The sequence below is a fragment of the Phoxinus phoxinus genome, assembly GCF_949152265.1.
Source record: "Phoxinus phoxinus genome assembly, chromosome: 20".
NCBI classification, from domain to species: domain Eukaryota; kingdom Metazoa; phylum Chordata; class Actinopteri; order Cypriniformes; family Leuciscidae; genus Phoxinus; species Phoxinus phoxinus.
The window spans coordinates 20,524,080-20,543,196 of NC_136895.1; the positions used below are offsets into that span (position 1 = coordinate 20,524,080).

The window sequence follows — 19,117 nt, forward strand, 5'->3', positions numbered from 1 at the left end:
ATACAAAAAAGCGTATTAAGATCAGACCCAGAACCACCTGTTCTTCTGGTGATGGGGGTAAAAACTGATCTCAGAGCAGCACCTTTACCTTGGAGGATTAATGCTTGTGACCCCCGTTGACTCAGTAATGTTGGAGACGGCACGGTCTTCGTTCGGTTCAATGAAGCACTTCCTCATGCTAATGCTAGAGGCTGGAGCGAGAGAGGTTTAATTAGCGACTTAGTATTGATCAGCGCTGAGGTTACCTTTGCTGACAGAGCACAGTTTGAGAGACTGCGTGTGCGAGCGCTTGCGTAAGCCAGTACCAAGAATGTAATTAAGAAATTCAGAAGCCACTGGGGTCCTGCTGGAGATTGGGATCCTTTGATGCGCCGTGTGTGTGTGTGTGTGTGTGTCCTGGTAAACCCTACATTATGGGAACAAAATCTCCCTACAAAGGTGGAAATATCCGAAATCATTGTCCTTGAGGAGACATTTTTTGGTACCCATAAGGAAAACAGCTTAAAAATCACAAGTGTTTTTTTGAAAGTGTAAAAATGCAGAAAGTTTTCAGTGATGGGTAGGTTGAGGGGTAGGGTTAGTATAAGGGGATCATATGAAAATCATTATGTCTATGGAAAGTCCCCACAAAACATGTGTGTTTGTGTGTGTGTGTGTGTGTTTGTGTGTGTGTGTGTGTGTGTGTGTGTCAGAGCTTGGGACTATTGTAAAATATAGTCATAACTGGCTGAAATAAAGTTTTTATCTTAAAGCAATTGTATGATATAAAGTCAAATTGAGAAACAAGGTCCCAATGTGAGACAAAGTTGATAAAAAGTAATTTCGTGAAATATAGTTGCAATTACCGGAAATAATGTCGCAGTTGTGAGACAGGTATAAAGTCAAATGATGAAATATAAAGTCACAATTATACGAAATAAGGTCACAATCGTGATACAAAGTTGCAACTGCAAGATATAGTCACATTGTGAAATGTAGTCTCAATTGCGAGAAATAATTGTAAGTTGCAAGATATAGTCATATCATGGACGAAAAAAAACCAGTTACTAGAAACAGCCATAATTGTCGAGACAAAGTCAATTGTGAAATAATTTGCAATTATGAGAAATACAGTTGCAATTGTGAGATATTAACTCACATTGAGAGATATGAAGATGCATTGTGAGATATAAAGTCAGAATAACAAGAAACACAATTCGCAATATCCAATTTTTTTTTTACTTTGTGGCAGAAACTGGCTTCCATACATATCCAAATTTTTCTGTGTTCTGGCTAATATTTCCGTTGTCATTGTGATTCAGTGTGCGTTTGTGTGATTGCTACTACTGTTGCAGTGGCCACAGCGGGACGTCTGCCACTCAGTCTGTCTGTCTCATATAATTGTTGATGTTTAATTCGGTTAAACTCAGGACAAAGAAACCGCCGATCCTTTCTGCTCTTTCGCTCTGTCATTATTCTCGTCCCTTTTTTTACGTTCTTTTTGCCGTCTAATTGGTGGACGGCGGCGCGGCTTAATGGAGGCAGACTCTGCTGAAAGCTTTTCACCGCTCACCCAATTAATCTTCCTCTCTCTTTCCCTCAAACACACATTCAAAAGTTTCCTCTCTGTTCTTTGAAACACACAAAGTTAGCTTGGGTGATTTCTCACAAACCCTCTCACGATACCTGTGACGAATATTTCTGGATTGCATATCACCCCAAAGAAAAAACGAAAATAAATTGTATTTTTAGGAGCATTACGATTTGTTGCCATTATTTTCATGGCAAGTATGAGTTTTAGTTTTTTAGTTTAGTTTATTTTGTTAGTTTTGAGGCTAATCTATATTCTACTCTTAAATGCTGTTAAAAAAACAACAACAACTCATTACCGTAATGCAAAAAATAGTAATTCTCATAACCGTAATGCGAGAAAAGGTGATATATTATTTTTATCTTAGTTGGACATGTTCTTGACAGGTTTGATGAGCTTCAATCTCTTAGTGTTTATATGTTGTTTTTCTTCTGTGTTCTCACACACACACACACACACACACACACACACACACACACACACACACACACACACACACACACACGCGCGGTATAACAGATAGCTTTGCGTTTTATAAACGGAGGCCTCCTGCAGTCTCAGCTTTGCACAGACGCTGACAAATAGATGCCTTTCTTGAAAAGCTGCACGGAAAGTGTGTGTGTGTGTATGTGTGTGTGTGTTTGCTGCAGTGAGGTGTGGAGAGGGAGAGAGAGAGGTGCTGGAGAGCTAGAGTGGGTCGTAATGGGTGTAATTTGAGTTAGAGAGAGAGAGTGAGAAAGAGAGAGAGAGAGAAAATAAAGAGCGTAACGATTAGGAGAGGAAGACGGGGTTAGCACGAGAATGAGAAATAGAAAAATGGCAGAGCGCAAAAGCTTCTGAGAGCTTCAGCAAGAACGAAATGAGAGCAACATGGAGAGGGAGAGAGATAAAATGAAAAGCTGGAGTCTTTCCGTGCTACAAATAGTGAGATTTTTTTTTAAACAAAGTTTCCAAAACACAGAGGATGGAAACAAATATCTTGATGACATCATCATGCACTACTCAGATTTTTGTCCAATCAAATGCTCTCTTGAATGAGAATCTCCCGCCCACTAATAACGCGTGCAACTGACGGTTGTAGCAAATTATCATTCATGGCTTTGACATGAAGACTACTGAAGGAACGCAAGTCAACGCAGAACGTGTTTAAAATGTATAGTTCAGGTGAAGGACACAACAAATGTACGTTTGGACATTATGCGGAAAGAAAAACACTTTAAATTGCATGCATAATGCATCTACTAAAAGCTAATGTTTAGCATATATATTAGCCTCACAGCTAATAGATGTGAATGCAAACTGTCTATTCTGCTTTGGGGTGTGGTCAAGAATCACTTGTTACCAAGAGTCTTAAACTAAATCAAATGTTTTTCAGCAATTTAAAGCACCAACCTCAAACTTTGTTGCATCCAGCGACTGGTTCTTGCACAGTAGCACTCATTACATCAGCCTGGGAACACGGAAAAAGGGTCGTTTCGTTCAACTTCGGTCACCTAAAAAGAAAAAAGAAATTTATTTGTTACATGACTGTCAGTTTAAAACAATCTTGGAAACTTTTTAACATGCCTTTATCTTTTATATTCTCTACTTTTTAAATGCCTTTTATGTATGGATCTTGTTATTTTACCCTTGTTGGGTAATAATGACTTTAAATCTTAAAATAAAAAGCTCTTAAAAAATAAATAATCATGTGAATAATAATAATAATAATAATGAAATAATTAATACATTTTAAGTGTCAGTGAAGAGCTTGATATATGTAAATAATTAAATAATTTTTTTTTTTTTTGTGCATCATTTCCATTCAAGCTGTAATTTATTTATTTGCAGAATAACGTCAAGTTATTGAAAGAAAGTTTAAATATATTATTCAACTGTGTGTATTAGGATGTAGGCCTATGCAAGCTTTAGAAACTTGACAGAGTCGGCCATTTTTTATTCCAAAAACACACCAAATATCATTTGCATCACAGAATCATTGAGATATGATGGAAATGACACTGTGGTGGCAATTTTTATGACTTTCAGGTAGAAATAAAATGACAAAATAACTCTCCTGTGATGCATGTATATTCTCTGATGGACAAATTAAACCAACCAGTGAAGTGCGTTAAGTTTCTAGATGCCATAGAGCCAAAAGTACTCAAAGTTCACTGTATGCAGCCCAATTTTTGTGACCGTGCAGACGGTGCGCGTACAACAGCACATGTGCAAGTGACTTGAGCACTTAAAAAAATGTCCAGTAGTTAATGCGCACGTGCCGAACGCGTCTTTCCGCGCTCACGGCCAAAGGAGTATGCTTTGAAAGGCTTGCGCACTCAACTGTGGAACGTGGAAAAAGAAGTATACCCGGGCCTTGAAGCCTCAAACATTTGGGTGCTGTGCAGGTAAAATGTGTCTAATTAAGTTTTTTAGAAAGACTCACAAGGTTTTTGGAAAATTAGTGCCATTTAAACACCCCTTTTTCACTTTAGATTTTCCATGTAAAGACAGACAAAGACTGCTTTTGAGGTAAAAACATGGAAGACATTCACAAGTCCAACACGACAAGGCCGCACGTGCGCGTGTGTGTGTGTGATGAGGTCGCGCTTCCAGTGTGTGGTATTAACCTGATAACGTGTCTGGTCTGTCCCCAAGGCAACGGAGGCAACATCCCCCCCCATCCGCATCCCCACGGCAACAGACGCTGCTGTCCCTTTCCATCACCGGCATGCTGACCTTTACAGTGACCTGCCCCGGGACTGCCAGAGAGAGAGAGAGAGAGAGAGAGAGAGAGAGAGAGAGAGAGACGGGCTACACACCTGCTGCCTTCAAAGCTTCAGTGATGCACGAGTGTGTGCGCCAGCTGCATTTGTGTGTACATGAAAAGAAACCCGATCGGAGATTCACATCAAACAGGACTGCCAGAGAGCTGACCAAACACACCGAGTAAATCTCCCAGACGCTTATGATTTCTCTCTTCTCTGCTGCACACTCCATTTCTCTTTGTCTGCTCGGGGTTAACGCTTTTATAGACTGTTGTGGACAGTTTGTTTGGTTTCTGTGCGTGTGGGCAATAAAATATCTCAGACGGCACACCCAGTGTTAACTGAAAACTTTTGTAAAAAAAAATTACGCTTCGCTATGTTTCCGCTGAAAATGAGGCTAATAGGGATTAGACGTGAAGGAAAGTCGTGAGGGAGGATTTGGCGAGCAAGGCGGGAGATTCCAAGTGTAGTCCGGTGGAATAATTCATGAGATGCTGACCAGAAACCGGGTGACCAGATTGCAGAAGAAAAAGAAAAAGGCAGAAAGCCTCAACATAGCGCTTGATAAGAGTAAAAAAGCTCTTGCTACTGAAGTTATTGTGATGTCAATGTCACATTAAAAACATTTAGTATTACAACATACAAGCATTACAAAAATATTTACAAACCAGTCCGTCAAATTGACTTTTCAAACCGCCTTATGTATATTAAAAACAATAAAGGCAAGAGTTCTCTCAAAACCGCAACATCTAATCTGATTGGCTGGATTTACACCAGGGTTATTATCGGTAACTAAGGGTAGGCCTACGTTTACACAACAACAATGTACTGAAAACAAAAACGTTTTTTTCTTTGTGTTTTTTGAAAGGTTTCACGTACAGACGACAACGTTGTCAAAACGATCCCCATTCATATGGATCCGCGAAAACGACCAAAAACGCTGTATTCTGCTGCCAGGCCAGTAGTTGGCGCCTGTGCATAAACGCATTCTTTTACAAAGCGGTGAAATCAAACTGTAAATCTACACTTTGCTGGTGAAGCATTAATAAACAAAGTGGGCAGTTTCCAGTGATTTTTTTTGTATTATTATTTTATTGATTTTTTTATGTTCTTTTGTAATTTTTATTCGTTTTTATATTTAGCTTTACATTTTTTCCAGTTTTATTTATTCATTTATTTTTGTACTTCGACTTGAACTTATTTCAGTTAGCTGCCAAAACAAAATGTCAAATTTTTGTTTAAGATTTTTTAAGTTCAAATTCATCTAATATTTGCATTGTATTTTATTTGCAATTTAAAAGCGAGTTTTAGTAACAATAACAATGCTGGCGATCAAAATGAGCTGCAATATGGATCAGATGATATGTTGACAGCCAAACGTCTAGGGTGTTTAAACAATTAAACAGAGAATGCTGCAAACCTTTGACTTCAATTGAAATGGTGCATTGCAAGGGTGTAAAGAAAAATGCTTTAGTATGCATCTTAAAATTTCGAAATTTGACCAAAAACACGCCATAGAGGGGTTCGGTTCAATCCAATCCGCCAATCCGGATTCTCTCTTGATTTCAACCTGACCCGGTCTCAAAACGCATCTCATCCGTCTGTCAGAGCTTTCTCCAGTGTCTAACTCCACTAATACGCCACTGCACCGGGAAAGAGAGCTATTATTCCTGGCTGCCTCATTTCCAAGTCCAATTTCTAAGAACGGAGCGATTGAGTGACGCAAACCGAAAAGGCCCTTCACCTCCTCTCCCTCCCTCCACCTCTTCCTCTCTGCCGCAGGAAGTCGGGTGTGTAGAGAGCATCCTGCAGTCGATAGGGGTATCGATCCCACTTGGGTTTGGTAAAGTGATAGATAAAGAAACGAGTGGAGTGACAGAGCGAGGAGAATCATTTAACCCCACGGGGGGAGCAAAGGAGGGACGTAATGACAGCGTTTTCCGGAGGGCTTATCTTCGCAGAAAGAGAGAGTGAACGCAAACACCGCCGTGCTCAGAAGAGAGGGAAGAAAAGAGATAAGGAGAGAGAGAAGGAGAGCGACGTGCCTCATTTTCTAAGAAGTGATTTGAATAATGAGGAAGTGTAATTTTCTCTCTTTCTCGTCTGTGGTCGTGGGTCTCTAATTGCTCGGGCTGAATGTAGAGTGGGCTCGTCGTCTGTGATCTGGCTCTCCTGTTCTCTCATAATCGCACATGTTTTTCCCCTGTCGTGTTTCCCCCCCGCTTCTTTATGCCTTTTTCTCTTTTATGGTCTCTGTATCTTCTCTTTCCTGACATTTTCTGCCTTTTTCTGCCTCACACCTCATATTTCAAAGGCAGGTGGCCCATTTCAGACTTTCCCGTCTCTCTCTACACTCTTAGAAGAAAAGGTTCTATATAGAACCTTTTAGGGGTTCCAAGTATGTTAGGGATTTGGTTTTAATTTATTCATTTTGTTTTAATTGAATTTTAATTGTAATTACATTTTATGAATTAAACAGCTTGAAACAGTAATAACCCGTTTAACTTGAAAGTATTATATATAATTTAAGACACTCCTTATATAGAACCTTTTTTGGCATTAAGGGTTCTTTCAAATTTAGTCAAAAATCCTAAAATTGTATTTAGAACCCAAATTAACCTTTTTATCTCAAAGTGCATGTTTCTCATCTTGCTCCATTCCTCGTTCAAACTCTCATTGCAAGAGGGAACATCTGACTTTGTCTTTATGACCAGTATTGGCAAAGCTACTTTCAAACTAACTTCCTGCATAAAATACACAATATACAATTAACAATAATGAGTATCATGTAGCGTGTAATACAGCTGTTTGTGAATGTAAAAAGTCTGCACCGTTTTAAAAATCAAAGTGAAAATTTCCAAAAGAAAGAAACAATTCTGAACTGCCTGAAATGAGTCGTCAGTCAATCAAGTCTTACTCCCTGTACTAACCTACGTAGGTTTGTAACAAATTTGCATAATGCCAGCCTATGGTCTATATTGGCTGCCCGCAAACAACGGCGTCATCGTAACTGTTCGATCAATGTGCATCAAGTGCTGAGGAGGATCCAGAGCGGAAATTCCGATATGGCAATGGCCGTTTTGTTTCTGACATATACTGTAAGTAGAAGACCAATCACAACAGACTTGGCCGTCTGACCAATCAGTACAGAGTAGACCAATCATAACAGACTGGGCCATCTGACCAATCAGAGCAGAGTAGACCAATCACAACAGACTGGGTCATCTGACCAATCAGAGCAGAGTAGACCAATCACAACAGACTGGGTCATCTGACCAATCAGAGCAGAGTAGACCAATCACAACAGACTGGGCCATCTGACCAATCAAATCAGAGTAGACCAATCACAACAGACTTCTGACAGACTGGGTAATCTGACCAATCAGAGCAGAGTAGACCAATCACAACAGACTGGGCCATCTGACCAATCAGAGCAGTAGACCAATCACAACAGACTGGGTCATCTGACCAATCAGAGCAGAGTAGACCAATCACAGCAGACTGGGTCATCTGACCAATCAGAGAAGAGTAGACCAATCACAACAGACTGGGTCATAGGCCAATCACAACAGAATGGACCATCTGACCAATCAAAGCAGAGTAAACCAATCACAGCAGACTGGGTCATCTGACCAATCAGAGCAGAGTAGACCAATCACAACAGACTGGGTCATCTGACCAATAAGAGCAGAGTAGACCAATCACAACAGACTGGGCCATCTGACCAATCAGAGCAGAGTAGACCAATCACAAAAGACTGGGCCATCTAACCAATCAGAGCAGAGTAGACCAATCACAACTGACTGATACGTCTGACCAATCAGAGCAGAGTCTGCTCTCTGAATATAGGGGTTTAGAGAGACTGAATCCTTTATTGAACCGTTTAAGGCCCTGTGAGAATTTAGGTGACGCTGCAACATATATTATGAGAAAATTAAGAAAGTGTTTTTTGATCTTGGATGCATGTAAACTTATTGTAGGAGAACTCCAAAATAAAATGAGGAGACTTTAAAATAGCATAATGGAGAAAACAGCGACAAAACTATAGGTTAACATAGCCTACATTTTCTTGTCTATAGTAACATCTAGAAAAATATGTACATGTAAATGAGCATTTCTGTAGGTGGGAAGCGAATTCAAGGTGGCAGAAGTTCTTCATTGAAACAATACAGGAGAAATGTGATTTCATAATGGATATTTAACTCATTTATGTCCATGAATAATATAAACGACATAAACAGGTAGATAATGTTTGTATTCACCTCTGCTTTGCTGTGAATCAAAAGCCAAACCACGTGCACAAATTACTTAATGTGTGTGTGTGTGTGTGTATGTGTGTGTGTGGATGTATACACCTCTTTGCATTGAGGTCTGTGTGTGTCCAGGCCGTGGAGCGCTACTCCTGAGTGGCAAATACAATAATTGTACGTTACGCCAGAGCAAAGCAATCAGACATGAATGAAGAAATTAATTGGCCGATCTCTGGAGTCTAAAATAGAGTCCCTCCCTCCCCGACACGCACACACATACACACTCTAATCAGCCGTGGCTGACAGCCCCTCCCCGTGAGCGCTAGCGGGCAGAGGATCAGAGAGGGGCATTATGGGAGATGAAAGAGGTGTGGCGGCCACTGCAGAGGTTGCCGGGGTGTGTTACACACCATGAACTCGCTGTGCAAGAGCAGACAGAACTTCCACACACACACACACACACACACACACACACACACATAAGAAGATATTAAGTATGTTTATGAGCTGTTTAATACAATTTTATTAAATACTAAATTATTTAATTAAAACTAAATCTATAAAATGATCCCATGATGGAACCCCTAAAAGGTTCTATATATAAAGCACCTGACAGGATCCTTTAAGTTTCGCTAAGTTTCTTTAAGTTTCTACAAATACATGTACAAAAGGCGTACAACCACTAGCTTTGTTGAATATAGCTGATTATAGTAGTAAATGTGTATCACAGAAACAGTAAATATTAGTGGATTGAATAAAAACTAAAAGGATTTGTTAAAAAAGGTACATTTATAAAATGTACTAATAGTATTTAAGAAACTTAAAAATAATATGCGTCAACTTTTGTTTATCATACATAAACAGTTCACGTACATCTTCATACACAGGATGCACTAGCTACAAATAAACCTACAGTAACTTTGTTGAATATAGTTGAGTATAGTATATTATGCTGAAAGAAAAATATGTTAAATGTTTAAATGTAAAATGAATAAGGGTAGGTTTACACGACAACGATGTAGTAAAAACAAAATTCTTTAAAAAATTTTTTAAAGTTTCACGTACAGAAGATAAAGTTGTCAAAACAATCCCTGTTCACACATATCCGCGAAAATTACTAAAAATGACTGAAAACTGTATTATTCATGCCAGGCCAATAGTTGGCGATGTTACTTTGTAAAGAAACACTGCATACAAACAATCAAGATGGCGATAGCCTCAAACACGTAATATGCATGCGCATGACGTCACCGTTTTCACAAATTCACGTTTTTGTAGTTTACACGGAGACCATAACGGTGTAGTTTTCAAAAGCTTGCACTTTGAAACATGTTTTCAAAAGTTTGCATTTTCAGGCCCCCAAAACGCTCTTATTGTGTAAATGAATGGCAAAAACGCATAAAAGGTTTTCCGATTTTTTTTGTGTGGAAATACTGTCATGTAAACGCCACTCAAGTAAAAAAATAAATATATGTGAACTTGTCTGTTTGTTGTTATACACTTAAAACTGAACAGCCATGCAATCTCTCATGTATGTTTTCTTTTCAAACACCGGATGCGCTAGCTAAAATTAAACATGCATTCGCAATATACTAGTTACTGTAAATTCTATAAACCAAGTATGCAAAAAAATAAAAATAAATCATGGATTTTAAGTTTGTGGTATACGGTTCACACACACAATCGCTCACATTTAATTTTATACACAGGTTGCTCTAGCTACAAATAAACATACAGTAACTTTGTTGAATAAGTGCATAATTTGCCCGAAAAAAGTAACACAACATTAAATGCGTAAAAATAAGTTGAATTACTAAATGTAAATTCTAAATGAATAAATATAAAGTGTAAAAATTAAGCGCTAGCTACATATTAACTTGGAGTAATATTACTAATTAGGTTTAATTATTCTATATAATAAATTATAAACTAAACTGCGTTGAAAAAAGATGTCTGTTAAACAAAAATGAAAATATTTGTGAAGTTTAAAAAACAAAACATTTTTTTTAACAGTAAAAAAAGTACAATAAAATATACGTATGAGTGCCAACTTTGTTCCATCATAGTGTCGGCATAACAGTTGTGCTGGATTGAAGTTTAAAATAAATATAAATGTACATGAATAAATAAATGGAAACATACAATGTAAAAATGTAGCATATAAGAAACAAATATAATAGCCTATACATGATACATCTGGTTTTGCTCATCATACACAAATTAACATAACAGTCACGCCCTCTCAGACAGGTAATTTCCTATATGACGGTTAAAGTGTTTAAGCCCCTGTGTGGCAGCGCCATGACTCATATTCAATTTTCCTTCTAATTGCCCCAACTACCGCCCCAACCCCCCTTCCTCTCCATCTACGCCGCATTACAGTTGGCGTAACCAGACTGTTTAATGAACGTACCTTCTCCCCTGGGGCATGAGCGCGTATGTGTGTGCGCGTGGCTCTCGGAGGCGGTATTCAGAGGTCAGGGGGTCATATAAATGGTTTGTGTTTCTTGCGACGTGGGGCTCGTCTTTGACAGGCCGCTCACTCATGCATACCAAATGCACGCACATGCTGACTGATAATCTCAACTGTGTGATGTGGGAAAGACACTTTGCGACTTTAAACGCAGATCTGAGGCCAGGTGTTCCGTGCGGCATAAACACTTTTCTGATTCCGAGCTTTCATCCTAGACAGAGAGAGAGAGAGGGAGACGGCGGGGGGGATTCGCAGGAAGGAGGATGGACAGGAACGGCAGGGAGAACGAGGTGGAAAACACGAGAGGAAGAGAGAACAGAATCCGCGTGTCGAAGGAGAGAAACGCCTGCGGATCGCATTGTCTGCTGCGCTGAAATTACCGTCTCTGCCTCTCTCAAAAACATCCCAGCGGGAAACCGCTCTCAGTCTGGAAGAGAGAGAGAGAGAGACAGAGAAAGTACAAGAAAAAAGCCCTTCCTTTCCCCGAAAGAACGTTTTTAAAAGAGCATTTGCGTGACTTCATTAGTTTGTAGCGCAACAAGGAGGAACGTTTTGCATGTTTACGGGATAAACAAGAGAGAGAGACCTTTCTAAATGTTTAGCACGCACGAACACGGAATCTCAATTAGCAGGAGCGTCGCTCACGCCGAACGAGACGGCAGGCCCTCGGCACGTGCCGAATCGATCAATTAATTAGCCAGCGGTGTGTGGATACGCTGGAGGTCTTCAATCAAATGCACTCACACATGCGCGCGCGAGAAAAAAAAAAACGAGTGCAGGGAAACCGACGAACTGGCAATCTCTCTCTCTCGTTCCTGTCCGTACGGCACAAGGGCCCCCTGGACGGCATATTATTCATCCGACAGACGAGAGAGAGAGAGAGAGAGAGAGAGAGAGAGAGAGAGAGAGAGAGAGAGAGAGAGAGAGAGAGATAGCGTGCAATAAAAGCACGTCCTCGCAGGCGCACGCTGACTCAGGAGCTGCATATATCAAAATAAGAGGAAAAAGTGGAATTATCCGGTGTGCTGCGGAGAACGTGGAAGGAATACAAATACCCCACGCGCAGGCGCGCGCGCGCGAACTCGCTCAATCTTCGCTCTTCGCACACACTGCTTTCCACCTCCCTCTCTGTGGCGGTCTCAGCGCAGAGCGGTTTCCTCTCTAGAAACAGACTGTGGGCAATTTCCTGCACTGATTAGTCAGATTACATGCATTAGACAAGTGAAGTATTTAAATCGCAATAAAATAACAGGAAAAGAGGCTTGAGACTCAGGGAGATCACCACACACTGTCTCTCGCTCGCGCTCCCTGTGATGCGATACACACACACACACATACGCACATACGCATGGTAGAAAATTAATTCAGGCACTGAAGGGAAGCGCTGTCTGTGAATACTAATGGCAGCGTGCTGAAAGACCCCGGCAGCACAGCGCTCACACACACAGAACTTGCGTCGCACTATGTGTGTGCGCACGTGTTGGACAGGTGAATTGTGGGTGTCTGTGCGCATTAGACAGGTAAAGTGTGTGTGAGAGACAGGGAAGTTTGAGTATATTGGACAGGTGAATTGCGGGGTGTGTGAAAGACAGGTAAAGTGTCTATATGTGCAAGATTTATGTGTCAGACAGTTTAAGTTTTTTGTCCATAGCAGACAGGTTGTATTGTTAGATGCATGAATTAAGCTGTTTTTTTTGTTGTATGTTAGAAATGTGAAATGTGTGTAGCCCAAGTGTCCTCACACTATACTCAAATGTGTTTAACACTCTTTGAAAAAAGGTCCCAAATGTTTTTTTTGTTTTTTTTTACAGAGCCCCAAAAGGGACATGGTGGTGGATTTTTTTTTAGATGGGAGGGAAAATGCAATGCTTTTGCATTCTCAATCTCTCGCAAATATTTTGCGTTCCCCCGAGAAACTTTGCGTTCGCTCGCAAAACCTTTATGTTCCCCCGAGAAACTTTGTGTTCACTCGAGGGAACGCAAACTTTCTCAGGGCAGTGCAAAAAATTTGCAAAAGAATGCAAAAGCATTGACAAATAATTTGGCCTCCATCTCATATTTTTTTCCTTCACCATGTCCCTTTAGAGGCTCCGTAGGTTTCACACAGATGCAATTGAATAACAATTTAAGGTTCCAAAAATAATCTTTCAGAGTTCTTAAAATCTTTTTTTTTTTCGTAATGTAGCCTAAAGAACATTTAAAAAATATAAAGAATCTTTTGTGGAATGAAAAGGTTATATGATGTTAAATGTTCTTCATTGAGAGATCTTTATATGCGCACGGGAGTGCGTAAGGTGAAATGTGTGTGTGAGAGTATAGCTACTGTAGAAAGGTGTGCGTGTGTGTGTCTGCGTTTTGCTCTTAACTGCTCTTTAATATCCGCCGTCTCATGCTCCCTAACGAGCCTCTAACGATCCGCGCGTCATTATGGCTCCGCTCTTCCGTTCCCGTTAATGTTTACCGGCCACACACACACACACACACACACACACACGAGAGCTGGCTCATCTGCATGCGAAAGGTCACGCGGCTGCTGCAGTAATTGGCCTCTGTCGCTCGGAGCGACGGCGACGGAACAAACGAATGTCAGATATTCATGCAGCGCGCGGGAGTCGGCCATCTTACTGCTGTTTGTTTTCGCGGTTGTCGGGTCGTTAGCTGGCGTATGAGTACACACAGCACAGGACGACACATAGAGAGAGAGAGTTGTGATGCAACCTGAACTTAAAATAATTCATATCTTAACTTCAAAAAAACAACTTTTGTCATCTGCTCAGTGGTGGATTGTAGAGCTTGACATTATTCCATGATAATTGCGTTGCATGCGGAGTTGTAGGCTATCACATTTGAGAAATATTCAGGTAGAATTAGCCTACTCTTAGTAAAGTTTACAATGGAAACCATAGTTTAAAATAACTATAGTTTAAATTGCCATGTAGGCTATTAATAGGCAACTGTAAAAATATAAAGAAGCCTTTAGTAGGCTATCCTGTAATAAGTGCAAATAATAGATACATTTTAAAATGCTTTGTCTTATAAAAAATGTGCTTCAGCTGTATAATTAACTGGTGTTATTAAAGTAAAAAATATTAATTTATACAACTGAATCAACCTTAGTTACACCAATAGCATGTTTGAAAGTCCCGTTCACACCAAGAACGATAGCTAATTTATAAAGATGTATCATCTACACACCAACAACAAATAATTGTTCTGAAAGTGATTCCAATGATACTGTTCCTCTGTGTCGATATCGTTATAGTTGTGGTGTTGACTTCCATATTCTCATAAAATTAGAACAATTATTAAAACTTAAGTTTATCATTACAGTTACTGTCCTTGAATGGGCCTTAACAATGTACCACAGCTTTAATTGTAATAACAAGAACTTTAGTAATTAGTGTAAATTACAAAAAGGGACATATCTATGCTGTTAGATTTAAGTCAGAAGTTATTATCAAACATCAAGGTAGCTACCTGCTTTAAAGACATAGAGGGGAAATAACATTGTCATTGGGGCCAAATGTTGTAAAAAAAAAAAAAAAAAAATTACCCTTTGCTGTATAAGAATTTCACACAGGTGAGTCTAGTTGTGCTTTCAGAAATCCAATAAGCTGTATCCCCTCTGTCATTGGTCGAACAAACTGATAGCCCTGCCCCAAGCACACACCATTGGTTGAAGCTTGAGCCTGGTTGGGATGCACAAATAAACAAAAGCAATATTTTCATGGTGCCCCTTTTCAGGGAATCAACCTACAAATGTCAAGGAGAAAAGTATATTAATAACAAAACTACTCATATCACCTTGAGAGTTTTTCTCCAATTTCTTTCCAGTGATCAGGATTTACGATTGAGCTGCCAGTTTTTCATTTACTCCGCTTTAAAATGTTTACGGTGTTTAATTCTGAATTGCTGTAAAACATTACACTGCAGTAATGTAATAAGTGAGTAGAAAATTACAGTCACACAGAGGCAGTTTTTTAATTTATACTATGTGTGTGTGTGTGTGTTTGTATGAACTCACAGGTGATTCAACGGAGTTGTACGTAACTAGCGCTCTCTTATCTACAGAGAGGCCACATTTCCACCAGTAAATCTTAATTATTGAGATTCGGTTACCAGGTCTTTTACACATTTCCATGAAGCATTACAAACTGTCAGAAAGGCCTCCAGCGAACGCAGTGGAGAATCTCGAACTCACATTATGAATATGCAGTCGCTACTCTGATTTTAAATGAAAGTTGTACAGTCATTTTGATCTAAAGGGATTTTTACCCCTTTTTTGGAGAAGGTGTGACAAAGAATGAAATCACAACCACTAAAACACCCACAATAATTACTAAATTGAAGGTCAACAATGATCCAAATCTTCAGATTTAGCATGGATGGTGTATGACATAAAAAACAACAATAAAAGGATTTTGGAATGCACTGCCCAACAATAATCTATACACCAGCCCTTGAGATGACACACAAATCCAGCAAAATGAAGACCAGCCATTATCCTTCAAAATCCTCCACATTTTCCCCCTCAGACTCGAGGAATTGAGAAGATGATCCTAAGATGATTGAGATCAGGAGACATTACTCATCCTTACTCATGAACCGCATGAGTTGAAGCTTTCCGACAAGCATCACAAAGAGATGACCTCATGTAGAAGGTAAAATTACGAACTTTGACAGCGTTTAATCAGCTCCAGCAAGACGCTGTCATTACCTGGGACTGCGCAGGCCGAATCCAGGCAGTAAATGACCTCTCTGAGTTCCTTCGAGGTCGACTTTTTGTCAATAATGGGCAGGATATTGATGGTGTCAAAGGTTGAGTTGATGGCAACACGTTCTCTGCCATCCAGAAGAGAATGACATTGCCAAGACCGCCTTGTAACCGATATCAGCTAAATCCTACATCACTGGACCATTGACACGGACCTTCCTAGACAGGATGATACAACATGTCATTACATTAACAATTACTCATTTAGCACACACTTTTATCCACAGTGACTTACATGTAAGTCGAATATAAACCACACATATTATTAATTTACCATTTCAACAAAAAAATGTGCCACATTTCCAAGGGGAATGTAAAAATTGAGGTAAAATCTCAAGTTTTAATCTAAAATCAGATTTTTTTTCTCTTATGTTATTCCTGAAGTAGATCTGGTTCTCAACTGGTTTGGCCACAGGACTCACATTTCCCATGGTCATTCACAATTTTCTTTTTGTGAATTTGACCTAATTTCTAAAAAAAAAATATAGGCCTATATATAATTTAAAAATGTTTTGCTATTGGCACAAAAAATGGTTGACACACTAACACCATCCCGCTTTACATACACTGACTGAATAATTAGCCTAGGCTACTAAATCGCAGTTTGGTGAGATTTAAAAATATTCAAAATAACACAAAGTGAAAATTAAGTGTTACAGAAATTAAAGGGCATATTGCAGGTTTTTTTTTTTTTCAGAATTAATATATAACCTTGTATGAAAATAACATATGAAGAGTAAATGCATGATTAAAAATTGTTTTGCCAGACCTAAGGGCACAAATTTAGTAGAAAACGTGACAGTTTCCTTGACCGTGTTGAAAAAGCGCTTTTTTTTCACCACCGCGTCATATTACGTCAGAATGGGGAGTCGTTTGCCGGGCGCTGCTTCGCTCAGTGCAGAATAGGCTGGTATTATGTTGAAGCGGTCGTGATTCAGTGTGTTTTCGGTGGTTATTGTATTTCAATTAATATTTATCGTGATAAATGACTGTGAATTATGGCCTGTCAGAACATCGAGTCCACAGGTTTCCGAACAAGAAAAAGGATGGTGCTTTCTTCCGTGTTTGTGTGCGTTTTGTGCAGGGTAAGAGATGGGACTTCGCTTCTGCATCTGCTTTGAAAAACGCGGTAGTGTGTAGCGTTCACTATAGACTGCATGATTATAATCCCGGCGATATGATGAGTTAACGTTACGTTATATGATGACGGCGATATGTGCACACTGTCCCGGCTCCTTCATCGGGTCGCCCGGTCCGCCGTCAGCATGTGGGTCGGCCACCGGTGGGAAACATGACGGTCACGGATCCGTCATAGATCACTTATTGTACATTTGTTTTACAAAATGTGCCTTGTCTTAATTTATTTCTTTAACGTATCCTCCATAAACGTGTAATGTCTTGCAAGTCTGCAGCCGACACTTATTATTATTATTATATAATATAATGTTAATTTTCAATCTGTACTCCGAATTTTAATGTTTGTGTTGGCTGTTTCTACATATAAAAATTTTATACAGTAAGAAAGTTGTGATTGTGATCATTTTTTTAATTCATTATCACCAAGTGGGGCCATTCAAAACCTTTATAATGTCCCTCTTTCTCTGGAAACTGTCTCCTAATGGCTGACATACACGTGCAGGTAAGGGTCTAAATACTAGCTTTGCTATTGCCTGACACATAATTACAATATTGTGATCTGAGCATAGTGTTATACATATCGTCGGCTAACGTGAATACATCTATAAGCTAACACTGTTCTCTCATCGAGACCCGACTCCTGCCCTGTTCTCCTCAGACCACAGCTCATTGTGTCTCCTCTGACCGTTGTTTTGTCTAATCCTGACCTGTCTACTCTCTTGGCTTCATATCAGGCTCATAATTATATGGCTGAGGTCTGTCATACGAGTAAACATTTAGGCTACAATTTCCTCAGCGTCCGAACTGTCATTGCGATCCATTGCTTTCCTATTGTTTACTTTGACCGCTCTCCCCCATGCTACGTCACTTCCGGTTTGGCGGTTTTCAAATGCGGAAGTAAAATTTTCTCACAAAAACGACTCCAGAAGCCTAAATAGCGTTTTATAAGTATATGTTTATATTTAAATCTAGTTCCTACATTATTGTTCTATACATTGGCGCACTGGGTACTCTAACCTGCAATATGCCCTTTAAGTGATGTTACAGAAACATGGTAAACCATGGTAACACAAGGTAAACACACACTAAAGGCCTTTTTATGCTTCTGCGTCATATCGACGGCGTACCCCCGCAGACCCTTCTGCGTCGACGCGAACCCCTCCGCCGTAGCTCGACGTGCACCTCCAAAAAATTGTAACTACGCGTCGAGGCGACGCAGACCACAAGGGCTGTGATTGGTCACACCCCCACCCCCCTAGCGTTCTGGCGGTGAAATGCACCGCGATGCAACACAACCCGACGCAGAACCATAAAACGGCCACGACGCCGTAGGAGTGACGGCGTAGCTACGGCGTGGAGTTGACGGAGAAGTATAAAAAGGCCTTAACGGTTAATGAATCAGACGCAAACGGCTTCTGGTGAATAGAATGAACGTACCTTCATGCAAATCCTTCCTGGCTGAGTGACACACGACGTACCAGTTACGTAAATAATTGGTACTTTTTGGTAACTTCATATTGACAACGTAACTACGACGTTGCATGCTCGTTATTTATTTTGTGTCTTTGGCGGTGAAATGAATCAAGGCCTAAAGCGCGCGCCTTAACGTGACAGGGAAGTTCGTTTTTCTCAGGTGAGACGTTTTATTCCGTATATCTATAAAAACATTAGACTAATGACACATAGCCTAACTACACCAGGAGGAGCAACACAACACGCACTCTTGACAGAATAAACGTCATTCAAAATTAGTCTCGCATTAGATAAACATTTAAAATTACGTTTTCTGTTGTTGTTTCTTTGACTAGGCTACACACTCCGAGTCCGCGACCCATCAGTTGAGAAACACTGATGAAATTCTGTGGTAAACTGAGGTGAAATCTGACATGGTACAAGCAGGAATAAAAAACAAGGTAAGCCCTGAGGTAAACACTTGGTTAAAAGTAAACTCTTAAGTCTGCACTAAAGCTCTCTGAGGTGAACTCTGGGTTAAAATCTGAAGTAAAAGTTGAGGTGAGTTAATTTCCACACACACACACACACACACACACACACACACACACACACACACACACACACACATACACACACGCACACACACACACGCACACGCACACACACACACGCACACACACACACACACACACACACACACACACCTCAAGT

The 19,117-nt window shown here is 40.0% G+C and overlaps 2 long non-coding RNA genes across 3 annotated transcripts in view; one reads left to right on the forward strand and one right to left on the reverse strand.

Annotated features, from left to right (window-relative positions):
• The window catches only part of LOC306988863, a 53,385-nt gene extending 34,869 nt beyond the window's left edge, over positions 1–18,516 (reverse strand). For both annotated transcript variants that reach the window (XR_013795505.1, XR_013795506.1), the window contains exons 1-3: positions 18,389–18,516; positions 15,758–15,973; positions 2,963–3,063 (exon numbers count right to left, since the gene is read on the reverse strand). This is a non-coding gene — a long non-coding RNA (uncharacterized lncRNA). The remainder of the gene's footprint in view (positions 1–2,962; positions 3,064–15,757; positions 15,974–18,388) is intronic.
• LOC306988862 overlaps positions 18,352–19,117 on the forward strand; it is a 42,469-nt gene continuing 41,703 nt past the window's right edge. Inside the window, exons 1-2 of the long non-coding RNA XR_013795504.1 lie at positions 18,352–18,584; positions 18,760–18,864. This is a non-coding gene — a long non-coding RNA (uncharacterized lncRNA). The remainder of the gene's footprint in view (positions 18,585–18,759; positions 18,865–19,117) is intronic.